At 50.2% G+C, this 14,134-nt stretch overlaps 1 pseudogene; it reads right to left on the reverse strand.

The window, feature by feature from the left end:
* Positions 1-690: 690 nt before the first annotated feature.
* The window catches only part of LOC135510075 (golgin subfamily A member 6-like protein 22), a 36,940-nt pseudogene continuing 23,496 nt past the window's right edge, over positions 691-14,134 (reverse strand).

Genomic DNA, 14,134 nt, shown 5'->3' on the forward strand with positions numbered 1-14,134 from the left:
TCCTCTTCTTACTCTACCTTCTAATCTACCCTCTCCTCTTCTTCCTCTATCCTCTCCTCTTCTTCCTCTACCCTCTCCCCTTCTTCCTCTACTCTCTCCTCTTATTCCTCTACCCTCTCCTCTTCTTCCTCTACCCTTTCATCTTCTTCCTCTACCCTATCCTCTTCTTCCTCTAACCTCTCCTCTAACCTCTCATTTTCTTCCTCTACCCTCTCCTCTACCCTCTCCTCTTCTTCCTCTACCTTCTCCTCTTCTTCCTCTAACCTATCCTCTATTTCCTCTAACCTCTCCTCTAACCTCTCCTTTTCTTCCTCTACCCTCTCCTCTACCGTCTCCTCTTCTTCCTTGAACTTCTACTCTACCTTCTCCTCCTGTTCCTCTACCCTCTCCTCTTCTTCCTCCACCCTCTCCTCATCTTGCTCTACCTTCTCCTCCTCTTCCTCTACCATATCATATTCTTCCTCTAACCTTCTACTCTATCCTCTCCTCTTCTTCTTCTACCCTCTCATCTTCATCCTCTACCCTCACCTCTTCTTCCTCAACCTCCTCCTCTTCTTCCTCTACCCTCTTCTCTTCTTCTTCTACCCTCTCCTCTAACCTCTCCTCTTCTTTCTCTACCCTCTCCTTTTCTTCCTCTAACCTCTACTATACCATCTCCTCTTCTATCTCTACCTCCTCTACCCTCTCCTCTTCCTCCTCTACCCTCTCCTCTTCTTCCTCTACCCTCTCCTCTTCTTCCTCTACCTTCTCCTCTTCTTCCTCTACCCTATCCTCTTCTTCCTCTAACCTCTCCTCTACCCTCTCCTCTTCTTCCTCTACCCTCTCCTCTTCTTCCTCTACCTTCACCTCTTCTTCCTCTACCCTCTACTCTACTCTTTCCTCTTCTTCCTCTACCCTCTCCTCTTCTTCCTCTACCTCATCCTCTTCTTCCTCTAACCTCTCCTCTACCCTCTCCTCTTCTTCCTTTAACTTCTACTCTACCTTCTCCTCCCCTTCCTCTACCCTCTCCTCTTCCTCTTCTACCCTCTCCTCTTCTTCCACTACCTTCTCCTCTTCTTCCTCTACCCTATCCTCTTCTTCCTCTAACCTCTCCTCTAACCTCGCATTTTCTTCCTCTACCCTCTCCTCTACCGTCTCCTCTTCTTCCTCTAACTTCTACTCTACCCTCTCCTCCTCTTCCTCTACCCTCTCCACTTCTTGTCTACCCTCTCCACTTCTTGGTCTACCTTCTCCTCTTCTTCCTCTAACATAGCCTCTTCTTCCTCTAACCTCTAATCTACCCTCTCCTCTTCTTCCTCTACCCTCTCCTCTTCTTCATTTACCCTCTCCTCTTCTTCCTCTACCCTCTCCTCTACCCTCGCCTCTTCTTCCTCAAACCTCTACTCTATCCTCTCCTCTTCTTCCTCTACCCTCTCCTCTTCATCCTCTACCCTCTCCTCCTCTTCCTCTACCCCTCCTTTTCTTCCTCTACCCTCTTCTCTTCTTCTTCTACACTCTCCTCTACCCTCTCCTCTTCTTCCTCTACCCTCTCCTTTTCTTCCTCTAACCTCTCATATACAATCTCCCCTTCTACCTCTACCTCCTCAACCCTCTCCTCTTCTTCCTCTGCCCTCTCCTCTTCTAACTCTACCATCTCCTCTTCTAACTCCACCCTCTCCTCTTCTTCCTCCACCCTCTCCTCTTCTTCCTCTACCCTCTCTTCTTCTTCCTCTACCCTCTCCTCTTCTACATCTACCGTCTCCTCTACCCTCTCCTTTTCTTCCTCTACCCTCTCCTCTTCCTACTCTACCTTCTCCTCTTCTTCCTCTACCCTCTACTCTTCTTCCTCTACCTTCTCCTCTTCTTCCTCTACCCTCTCCTCTTCTTCCTCTACCCTCTCCTCTTCTTCCTCTACCCTCTCCTCTTCTTCCTCTACCTTCTCCTCTTCTTCCTCTAACCTCTCATTTTCTTCCTCTACCCTCTCCTCCTCTAACTTCTACTCTACCCTCTCCTCCTCTTCCTCTACCCTCTCCTCTTCTTCCTCCACCCTCTCATCTTCTTGCTCAACCTTGTCCTCTTTTTCCTCAACCCTCTCCTCCTCCTCCTCCTCTACCCTCTCCTCTTCTTCCTCTACCTTCTCCTCTTCTTCCTCTACCCTCTCCTCTTCTTCCACTACCCTATCCTCTTCTTCCTCTAACCTCTCCTCTTATTCCTCTAACTTCTACTCTACCCTCTCCTCCTCTTCCTCTTCCTCTACCCTCTCCTCTTCTTCCTCCACCCTCTCCTCTTCTTGCTCTACCTTCTCCTCTTCTTCGTCTACCCTATCCTCTTCTTCCTCTAACCTCTAATCTACCCTCTCCTCTTCTTCCAATACCCTCCCCTCTTCTTCCTTTACCCTCTCCTCTTCCTCCTCTACCCTCTCCTCTATCCTCTCCTCTTCTTCCTCTACCCTCTCCTCTTCTTCCTCTACCCCTCCTCTTTTTCCTCTACCCTCTTCTCTTCTTCTTCTACACTCTCCTCTCCCCTCTCCTCTTCTTCCTCTACCCTCTCCTATTCTTCCTCTACCCTCTCCTCTACCCTCTCCTCCTCTTCTCTACCCTCTCCTCTTCTTTCTCTACCCTCTCCTCTACCCCCTCCACTCCTTCCTCTACCCTCTCCTCTCCTTCCTAAACCCTCTCATCATCTTCCTCTACCATCTCCTCTCCCTCCTCTACCCTCTCCTCTTTCTTCTCTACCCTCTCTTCTTCCTCCTCTACCCTTTTCTCTACCCTCTTCTCAACCTCTCCCCTCCTTCCTATACCCTCTCCTCTACTTCCTCTACCCACTCCTCTACCCTCTTCTCTCCTTCCTCTACCCTCTCCTCTACCCTTTCCTCTCCTTCCTCTACCCTCTCCTCTTCTTGCTCTACCTTCTCATCTTCTTCCTCTACCCTCTCCTCCTCTTCCTCTACCCACTCCTCTACCCTCTCCTCTTCTTCGTCTAGCCTCTCCTCTACCGTATCCTCTTCTTCCTCTACCCTCTACTCTTCTTCCTCTAACCTCTACTCTACCCTCTACTATTCTTCCTCTTCCCTCTTCTTCCTCTACCCTCTCCTCTTCTTACTCTACCTTCTAATCTACCCTCTCCTCTTCTTCCTCTACCCTCTCCTCTTCTTCCTCTAATCTCTCCCCTTCTTCCTCTACTCTCTCCTCTTATTCCTCTACCCTCTGCTCTTCTTCCTCTAACCTCCCATCTACCATAATCTCTTCTTCCTCTACCTTCTCCTCTACCCTCTCATCTTCTTCCTCTACCCTCTCATCTTCTAACTCTACCCTCTCCTCTTCATCCTCTTCCCTATCCTCTTCTTCCTCTACCCTCTCCTCTTCTAACTCTACCCTCTCCACTTCTTCCTCTAACCTCTCATCTACCATCTCCTCTTCTTCCTCTACCCTCTCCTCTTCTTCCTCTACCCACTCATCTTCTAACTCTACACTCTCCTCTTTGTCTTCTCTCTACCTTCTCTTCTTCTTCATCTACCCTCTCCTCTTTTTCCTCTACCCTCTCCTATTCTTCCTCTACCCTCTCCTCTTCTTCCTCTACCCTCTCCTCTTCTTCCTCTACCCTCTCCTCTTCTTCCTTTACCCTCTCCTCTTCTTCCTCTACTCTCTCCTCTACCCTCGCCTCTTCTTCCTCTAACCTCTACTCTACCCTCTCCTCTTCTTCCTCTAAACTCTCCTCTACCCTCTCCTCTTCTTCCTCTACACCTGACTCTTTTTCCTCTACCCTCTCCTCTTCTTCCTCTTCCCTCTCCTCTTCTTCCTCTATCCTCTCCTCTTCTAACTCTACCCTATCCTCTTCTTCGTCTAGCCTCTCCTCTACCGTATCCTCTTCTTCCTCTACCCTCTACTCTTCTTCCTCTAACCTCTACTCTACCCTCTACTATTCTTCCTCTTCCCTCTTCTTCCTCTACCCTCTCCCCTTCTTCCTCTACCCTCTCCTCTTCTTACTCTACCTTCTCCTCTACCCTCTCCTCTTCTTCCTCTACCCTCTCCTCTTCTTCCTCTACCCTCTCCCCTTCTTCCTCTACTCTCTCCTCTTCTTCCTCTACCCTCTCCTCTTCTTCCTCTACCCTATCCTCTTCTTCCTCTAACCTCTCCTCTACCCTCTCCTCTTCTTCCTTTAACTTCTACTCTACCTTCTCCTCCCCTTCCTCTACCCTCTCCTCTTCCTCTTCTACCCTCTCCTCTTCTTCCACTACCTTCTCCTCTTCTTCCTCTACCCTATCCTCTTCTTCCTCTAACCTCTCCTCTAACCTCTCATTTTCTTCCTCTACCCTCTCCTCTACCGTCTCCTCTTCTTCCTCTAACTTCTACTCTACCCTCTCCTCCTCTTCCTCTACCCTCTCCACTTCTTGTCTACCCTCTCCACTTCTTGGTCTACCTTCTCCTCTTCTTCCTCTAACATAGCCTCTTCTTCCTCTAACCTCTAATCTACCCTCTCCTCTTCTTCCTCTACCCTATCCTCTTCTTCATTTACCCTCTCCTCTTCTTCCTCTACCCTCTCCTCTACCCTCGCCTCTTCTTCCTCAAACCTCTACTCTATCCTCTCCTCTTCTTCCTCTACCCTCTCCTCTTCATCCTCTACCCTCTCCTCCTCTTCCTCTACCCCTCCTTTTCTTCCTCTACCCTCTCCTCTTCTTCCTCTACCCTCTCCTCTTCTTCCTCTACCCTCTCCTCTTCATCCTTTACCCTCTCCTCATCTTCCTCTACTCTCTCCTCTACCCTCGCCTCTTACATTTAAGCATTTACATTTACATTTACATTTAAGTCATTTAGCAGACGCTCTTATCCAGAGCGACTTACAAATTGGTGAATTCACCTTCTGACATCCAGTGGAACAGCCACTTTACAATAGTGCATCTAAATCATTAAGGGGGGGGGGTGGTGAGAAGGATTACTTATCTTATCCTAGGTATTCCTTGAAGAGGTGGGGTTTCAGGTGTCTCCGGAAGGTGGTGATTGACTCCGCTGTCCTGGCGTCGTGAGGGGAGTTTGTTCCACCATTGGGGGCCAGAGCAGCGAACAGTTTTGACTGGGCTGAGCGGGAACTGTACTTCCTCAATGGTAGGGAGGCGAGCAGGCCAGAGGTGGATGAACGCAGTGCCCTTGCTTGGGTGTAGGGCCTGATCAGAGCCTGGAGGTACTGCGGTGCCGTTCCCCTCACAGCTCCGTAGGCAAGCACCATGGTCTTGTAGCGGATGCGAGCTTCAACTGGAAGCCAGTGGAGAGAGCGGAGGAGCGGGGTGACGTGAGAGAACTTGGGAAGGTTGAACACCAGACGGGCTGCGGCGTTCTGGATGAGTTGTAGGGGTTTAATGGCACAGGCAGGGAGCCCAGCCAACAGCGAGTTGCAGTAATCCAGACGGGAGATGACAAGTGCCTGGATTAGGACCTGCGCCGCTTCCTGTGTGAGGCAGGGTCGTACTCTGCGGATGTTGTAGAGCATGAACCTACAGGAACGGGCCACCGCCATGATGTTGGTTGAGAACGACAGGGTGTTGTCCAGGATCACGCCAAGGTTCTTAGCGCTCTGGGAGGAGGACACAATGGAGTTGTCAACCGTGATGGCGAGATCATGGAACGGGCAGTCCTTCCCCGGGAGGAAGAGCAGCTCCGTCTTGCCGAGGTTCAGCTTGAGGTGGTGATCCGTCATCCACACTGATATGTCTGCCAGACATGCAGAGATGCGATTCGCCACCTGGTCATCAGAAGGGGGAAAGGAGAAGATTAATTGTGTGTCGTCTGCATAGCAATGATAGGAGAGACCATGTGAGGTTATGACAGAGCCAAGTGACTTGGTGTATAGCGAGAATAGGAGAGGGCCTAGAACAGAGCCCTGGGGGACACCAGTGGTGAGAGCGCGTGGCGAGGAGACAGATTCTCGCCACGCCACCTGGTAGGAGCGACCTGTCAGGTAGGACGCAATCCAAGCGTGGGCCGCGCCGGAGATGCCCAACTCGGAGAGGGTGGAGAGGAGGATCTGATGGTTCACAGTATCGAAGGTAGCCGATAGGTCTAGAAGGATGAGAGCAGAGGAGAGAGAGTTAGCTTTAGCAGTGCGGAGCGCCTCCGTGATACAGAGAAGAGCAGTCTCAGTTGAATGACTAGTCTTGAAACCTGACTGATTTGGATCAAGAAGGTCATTCTGAGAGAGATAGTGGGAGAGCTGGCCAAGGACGGCACGTTCAAGAGTTTTGGAGAGAAAAGAAAGAAGGGATACTGGTCTGTAGTTGTTGACATCGGAGGGATCGAGTGTAGGTTTTTTCAGAAGGGGTGCAACTCTCGCTCTCTTGAAGACGGAAGGGACGTAGCCAGCGGTCAGGGATGAGTTGATGAGCGAGGTGAGGTAAGGGAGAAGGTCCCCGGAAATGGTCTGGAGAAGAGAGGAGGGGATAGGGTCAAGCGGGCAGGTTGTTGGGCGGCCGGCCGTCACAAGAAGCGAGATTTCATCTGGAGAGAGAGGGAGAAAGAGGTCAGAGCACAGGGTAGGGCAGTGTGAGCAGAACCAGCGGTGTCGTTTGACTTAGCAAACGAGGATCGGATGTCGTCGACCTTCTTTTCAAAATGGTTGACGAAGTCATCTGCAGAGAGGGAGGAGGGGGGGAGGAGGATTCAGGAGGGAGGAGAAGGTGGCAAAGAGCTTCCTAGGGTTAGAGGCAGATGCTTGGAATTTAGAGTGGTAGAAAGTGGCTTTAGCAGCAGAGACAGAGGAGGAAAATGTAGAGAGGAGGGAGTGAAAGGATGCCAGGTCCGCAGGGAGGCGAGTTTTCCTCCATTTCCGCTCGGCTGCCCGGAGCTCTGTTCTGTGAGCTCGCAATGAGTCATCGAGCCACGGAGCGGGAGGGGAGGACCGAGCCGGCCTGGAGGATAGGGGACATAGAGAGTCAAAGGATGCAGAAAGGGAAGAGAGGAGGGTTGAGGAGGCAGACTCAGGAGAAAGGTTGGAGAAGGTATGAGCAGAGGGAAGAGATGATAGGATGGAAGAGGAGAGAGTAGCGGGGGAGAGAGAGCGAAGGTTGGGACGGCGCGATACCATCCTCTTCTTCCTCTAACCTCTACTCTACCCTCTCCTCTTCTTCCTCTAAACTCTCCTCTACCTTCTCCTCTTCTTCCTCTACACCTGACTCTTCTTCCTCTACCCTCTCCTCTTCTTCCTCTTCCCTCTCCTCTTCTTCCTCTATCCTCTCCTCTTCTAACTCTACACTCTCCTCTTCTTCGTCTAGCCTCTCCTCTACCGTATCCTCTTCTTCCTCTACCCTCTACTCTTCTTCCTCTAACCTCTACTCTACCCTCTACTGTTCTTCCTCTTCCCTCTTCTTCCTCTACCCTCTCCTCTTCTTACTCTACCTTCTAATCTACCCTCTCCTCTTCTTCCTCTATCCTCTCCTCTTCTTCCTCTACCCTCTCCCCTTCTTCCTCTACTCTCTCCTCTTATTCCTCTACCCTCTCCTCTTCTTCCTCTACCCTTTCATCTTCTTCCTCTACCCTATCCTCTTCTTCCTCTAACCTCTCCTCTAACCTCTCATTTTCTTCCTCTACCCTCTCCTCTACCCTCTCCTCTTCTTCCTCTACCTTCTCCTCTTCTTCCTCTAACATATCCTCTATTTCCTCTAACCTCTCCTCTAACCTCTCCTTTTCTTCCTCTACCCTCTCCTCTACCGTCTCCTCTTCTTCCTTGAACTTCTACTCTACATTCTCCTCCTGTTCCTCTACCCTCTCCTCTTCTTCCTCCACCCTCTCCTCATCTTGCTCTACCTTCTCCTCCTCTTCCTCTACCATATCATATTCTTCCTCTAACCTTCTACTCTATCCTCTCCTCTTCTTCTTCTACCCTCTCATCTTCATCCTCTACCCTCACCTCTTCTTCCTCAACCTCCTCCTCTACCTCCTCTACCCTCTCCTCTTCCTCCTCTACCCTCTCCTCTTCTTCCTCTACCCTCTCCTCTTCTTCCTCTACCTTCTCCTCTTCTTCCTCTACCCTATCCTCTTCTTCCTCTAACCTCTCCTCTACCCTCTCCTCTTCTTCCTCTACCCTCTCCTCTTCTTCCTCTACCTTCACCTCTTCTTCCTCTACCCTCTACTCTACTCTTTCCTATTCTTCCTCTTCCCTCTCCTCTTCTTCCTCTTCCCTATCCTCTTCTTCCTCTACCCTCTCCTCTTCTTCCTCTTACCTCTCATCTACCATCTCCTCTTCTTCCTCTACCCTCTCCTCTTCTTCCTCTACCCTCTCATCTTCTAACTCTACCCTCTCCTCTTCTTCCTCTACCCTCTCCTCTTCATCCTCTACCTCATCCTCTTCTTCCTCTACCCTCTCCTCTTCTTCCTCTACCTTCTCGTCTACCCTCTCCTTTTCTTCCTCTACCTTCTCCTATTCTTCCTCTATCCTCTCCTCTACCTTCTCCTCTTCTTTGTCTACCCTATCCTCTTCTTCCTCTAACCTCTAATCTACCCTCTCCTGTTCTTCCTCTACCCTCTCCTCTTCTTCCTTTACCCTCTCCTCTTCTTCCTCACCCCTCTCCTCTACCCTCGCCTCTTCTTCCTCTAACCTCTACTCTACCCTCTCCTCTTCTTCCTCTAAACTCTCCTCTACCCTCTCCTCTTCTTCCTCTACACTCGCCTCTTCTTCCTCTACCCTATCCTCTTCTTCCTCTTCCCTCTCCTCTTCTTCCTCTACCCTCTCCCCTTCTTCCTCTACTCTCTCCTCTTCTTCATCAACCCTCTCCTCTTCTTCCTCTACACTCACCTCTTCTTCCTCTACCCTATCCTCTTCTTCCTCTTCCCTCTCCTCGTCTTCCTCTACCGTATCCTATTCTTCCTCTATCCTCTCCTCTACCTTCTCCTCTTCTTCGTCTACCCTCTCCTCTTCTTCCTCTACCCTCTCCTCTTCTTCCTTTACCCTCTCCTCTTCTTCCTCTACTCTCTCCTCTAACCTCCCCTCTTGTTCCTCTAACCTCTACTCTACCCTCTCCTCTTCTTCCTCTAAACTCTCCTCTACCCTCTCCTCTTCTTCCTCTACACCTGACTCTTCTTCCTCTACCCTCTCCTCTTCTTCCTCTTCCCTCTCCTCTTCTTCCTCTATCCTCTCCTCTTCTAACTCTACCCTCTCCTCTTCTTCATCTACCCTCTCCCCTTCTTCCTCTACTCTCTCTGCTTCTTCCTCTACCCTCTGCTCTTCTTCCTCTAACCTCTCATCTACCATATCCTCTTCTTCCTCTACCTTCTCCTCTACCCTCTCATCTTCTTCCTCTACCCTCTCATCTTCAAACTCTACCCTCTCCACTTCTTCCTCTAACCTCTCATCTACCATCTCCTATTCTTCCTCTACCCTCTCATCTTCTTCCTCTACCCTCTCCTCTTTGTCTTCTTCCCTCTCCTCCTCTTCCTCTTCCCTATCCTCTTCTTCCTCTACCCTCTCCTCTTCATCCTATACCCTCTCCTCTACCTTCTCTTCTTCTTCCTCTACCCTCTCCTCTTTTTCCTCTACCCTCTCCTATTCTTCCTCTACTCTCTCCTCTTCTTCCTCTACCCTCTCCTCTTCTTCCTCTACCCTCTCCTCTTCTTCCTCTACCCTCTCCTCTTCTTCCTTTACCCTCTCCTCTTCTTCCTCTACTCTCTCCTCTACCCTCCCCTCTTGTTCCTCTAACCTCTCCTCTACCCTCTCCTCTTCTTCCTCTACACCTGACTCTTCTTCCTCTACCCTCTCCTCTTCTTCCTCTTCCCTCTCCTCTTCTTCCTCTATCCTCTCCTCTTCTAACTCTACCCTCTCCTCTTCTTCATCTACACTCTCCCCTTCTTCCTCTACTCTCTCTTCTTCTTCCTCTACCCTCTGCTCTTCTTCCTCTAACCTCTCATCATCCATATCCTCTTCTTCCTCTACCTTCTCCTCTACCCTCTCATCTTCTTCCTCTACCCTCTCATCTTCAAACTCTACCCTCTCCACTTCTTCCTCTAACCTCTCATCTACCATCTCCTATTCTTCCTCTACCCTCTCCTCTTCTTCCTCTACCCTCTCCTCTTCGTCTTCTTCCCTCTCCTCCTCTTCCTCTTCCCTATCCGCTTCTTCCTCTACCCTCTCCTCTTCATCCTATACCCTCTCATCTACCTTCTCTTCTTCTTCCTCTACCCTCTCCTCTTTTTCCTCTACCCTCTCCTATTCTTCCTCTACCCTCTCCTCTTCTTCCTCTACCCTCTCCTCTTCTTCCTCTACCCTCTCCTCTTCTTCCTTTACCCTCTCCTCTTCTTCCTCTACTCTCTCCTCTACCCTCGCCTCTTCTTCCTCTAACCTCTACTCTACCCTCTCCTCTTCTTCCTCTAAACTCTCCTCTACCTTCTCCTCTTCTTCCTCTACACCTGACTCTTCTTCCTCTACCCTCTCCTCTTCTTCCTCTTCCCTCTCCTCTTCTTCCTCTATCCTCTCCTCTTCTAACTCTACCCTCTCCTCTTCTTCGTCTAGCCTCTCCTCTACCGTATCCTCTTCTTCCTCTACCCTCTACTCTTCTTCCTCTAACCTCTACTCTACCCTCTACTATTCTTCCTCTTCCCTCTTCTTCCTCTACCCTCTCCTCTTCTTACTCTACCTTCTAATCTACCCTCTCCTCTTCTTCCTCTACCCTCTCCTCTTCTTCCTCTACCCTCTCCCCTTCTTCCTCTACTCTCTCCTCTTATTCCTCTACCCTCTGCTCTTCTTCCTCTAACCTCCCATCTACCATAATCTCTTCTTCCTCTACCTTCTCCTCTACCCTCTCATCTTCTTCCTCTACCCTCTCATCTTCTAACTCTACTCTCTCCTCTTCATCCTCTTCCCTATCCTCTTCTTCCTCTACCCTCTCCTCTTCTAACTCTACCCTCTCCACTTCTTCCTCTAACCTCTCATCTACCATCTCCTCTTCTTCCTCTACCCTCTCCTCTTCTTCCTCTAACCACTCATCTTCTAACTCTACACTCTCCTCTTTGTCTTCTCTCTACCTTCTCTTCTTCTTCATCTACCCTCTCCTCTTTTTCCTCTACCCTCTCCTATTCTTCCTCTACCCTCTCCTCTTCTTCCTCTACCCTCTCCTCTTCTTCCTCTACCCTCTCCTCTTCTTCCTTTACCCTCTCCTCTTCTTCCTCTACTCTCTCCTCTACCCTCGCCACTTCTTCCTCTAACCTCTACTCTACCCTCTCCTCTTCTTCCTCTAAACTCTCCTCTACCCTCTCCTCTTCTTCCTCTACACCTGACTCTTTTTCCTCTACCCTCTCCTCTTCTTCCTCTTCCCTCTCCTCTTCTTCCTCTATCCTCTCCTCTTCTAACTCTACCCTATCCTCTTCTTCGTCTAGCCTCTCCTCTACCGTATCCTCTTCTTCCTCTACCCTCTACTCTTCTTCCTCTAACCTCTACTCTACCCTCTACTATTCTTCCTCTTCCCTCTTCTTCCTCTACCCTCTCCCCTTCTTCCTCTACCCTCTCCTCTTCTTACTCTACCTTCTCCTCTACCCTCTCCTCTTCTTCCTCTACCCTCTCCTCTTCTTCCTCTACCCTCTCCCCTTCTTCCTCTACTCTCTCCTCTTCTTCCTCTACCCTCTCCTCTTCTTCCTCTACCCTATCCTCTTCTTCCTCTAACCTCTCCTCTACCCTCTCCTCTTCTTCCTTTAACTTCTACTCTACCTTCTCCTCCCCTTCCTCTACCCTCTCCTCTTCCTCTTCTACCCTCTCCTCTTCTTCCACTACCTTCTCCTCTTCTTCCTCTACCCTATCCTCTTCTTCCTCTAACCTCTCCTCTAACCTCTCATTTTCTTCCTCTACCCTCTCCTCTACCGTCTCCTCTTCTTCCTCTAACTTCTACTCTACCCTCTCCTCCTCTTCCTCTACCCTCTCCACTTCTTGTCTACCCTCTCCACTTCTTGGTCTACCTTCTCCTCTTCTTCCTCTAACATAGCCTCTTCTTCCTCTAACCTCTAATCTACCCTCTCCTCTTCTTCCTCTACCCTCTCCTCTTCTTCATTTACCCTCTCCTCTTCTTCCTCTACCCTCTCCTCTACCCTCGCCTCTTCTTCCTCAAACCTCTACTCTATCCTCTCCTCTTCTTCCTCTACCCTCTCCTCTTCATCCTCTACCCTCTCCTCCTCTTCCTCTACCCCTCCTTTTCTTCCTCTACCCTCTTCTCTTCTTCTTCTACACTCTCCTCTACCCTCTCCTCTTCTTCCTCTACCCTCTCCTTTTCTTCCTCTAACCTCTCATATACAATCTCCCCTTCTACCTCTACCTCCTCAACCCTCTCCTCTTCTTCCTCTGCCCTCTCCTCTTCTAACTCTACCATCTCCTCTTCTAACTCCACCCTCTCCTCTTCTTCCTCCACCCTCTCCTCTTCTTCCTCTACCCTCTCTTCTTCTTCCTCTACCCTCTCCTCTTCTACATCTACCGTCTCCTCGACCCTCTCCTTTTCTTCCTCTACCCTCTCCTCTTCCTACTCTACCTTCTCCTCTTCTTCCTCTACCCTCTCCTCTTCTTCCTCTACCTTCTCCTCTTCTTCCTCTACCCTCTCCTCTTCTTCCTCTACCCTCTCCTCTTCTTCCTCTACCCTCTCCTCTTCTTCCTCTACCTTCTCCTCTTCTTCCTCTAACCTCTCATTTTCTTCCTCTACCCTCTCCTCCTCTAACTTCTACTCTACCCTCTCCTCCTCTTCCTCTACCCTCTCCTCTTCTTCCTCCACCCTCTCATCTTCTTGCTCAACCTTGTCCTCTTTTTCCTCAACCCTCTCCTCCTCCTCCTCCTCTACCCTCTCCTCTTCTTCCTCTACCTTCTCCTCTTCTTCCTCTACCCTCTCCTCTTCTTCCACTACCCTATCCTCTTCTTCCTCTAACCTCTCCTCTTATTCCTCTAACTTCTACTCTACCCTCTCCTCCTCTTCCTCTTCCTCTACCCTCTCCTCTTCTTCCTCCACCCTCTCCTCTTCTTGCTCTACCTTCTCCTCTTCTTCGTCTACCCTATCCTCTTCTTCCTCTAACCTCTAATCTACCCTCTCCTCTTCTTCCAATACCCTCCCCCTCTTCTTCCTTTACCCTCTCCTCTTCCTCCTCTACCCTCTCCTCTATCCTCTCCTCTTCTTCCTCTACCCTCTCCTCTTCTTCCTCTACCCCTCCTCTTTTTCCTCTACCCTCTTCTCTTCTTCTTCTACACTCTCCTCTCCCCTCTCCTCTTCTTCCTCTACCCTCTCCTATTCTTCCTCTACCCTCTCCTCTACCCTCTCCTCCTCTTCTCTACCCTCTCCTCTTCTTTCTCTACCCTCTCCTCTACCCCCTCCACTCCTTCCTCTACCCTCTCCTCTCCTTCCTAAACCCTCTCATCATCTTCCTCTACCATCTCCTCTCCCTCCTCTACCCTCTCCTCTTTCTTCTCTACCCTCTCTTCTTCCTCCTCTACCCTTTTCTCTACCCTCTTCTCAACCTCTCCCCTCCTTCCTCTACCCTCTCCTCTACTTCCTCTACCCACTCCTCTACCCTCTCCTCTATCCTCTCCTCTTCTTCCTCTACCCTCTCCTCTTCTTCCTCTACCCCTCCTCTTTTTCCTCTACCCTCTTCTCTTCTTCTTCTACACTCTCCTCTCCCCTCTCCTCTTCTTCCTCTACCCTCTCCTATTCTTCCTCTACCCTCTCCTCTACCCTCTCCTCCTCTTCTCTACCCTCTCCTCTTCTTTCTCTACCCTCTCCTCTACCCCCTCCACTCCTTCCTCTACCCTCTCCTCTCCTTCCTAAACCCTCTCATCATCTTCCTCTACCATCTCCTCTCCCTCCTCTACCCTCTCCTCTTTCTTCTCTACCCTCTCTTCTTCCTCCTCTACCCTTTTCTCTACCCTCTTCTCAACCTCTCCCCTCCTTCCTCTACCCTCTCCTCTACTTCCTCTACCCACTCCTCTACCCTCTTCTCTCCTTCCTCTACCCTCTCCTATACCCTTTCCTCTCCTTCCTCTACCCTCTCCTCTTCTTGCTCTACCTTCTCATCTTCTTCCTCTACCCTCTCCTCCTCTTCCTCTACCCACTCCTCTACCCTCTTCTCTCCTTGACTCTACCCTCTCCTCTACCCTCTCCTCTTCTTCCTCTACCCTCTCCTCTTCTTCCTCTACCCCTCCTCTTTTTCCTCTA

This window comes from Oncorhynchus masou, chromosome 23, assembly GCF_036934945.1.
Source record: "Oncorhynchus masou masou isolate Uvic2021 chromosome 23, UVic_Omas_1.1, whole genome shotgun sequence".
Lineage (NCBI taxonomy): Eukaryota > Metazoa > Chordata > Actinopteri > Salmoniformes > Salmonidae > Oncorhynchus > Oncorhynchus masou.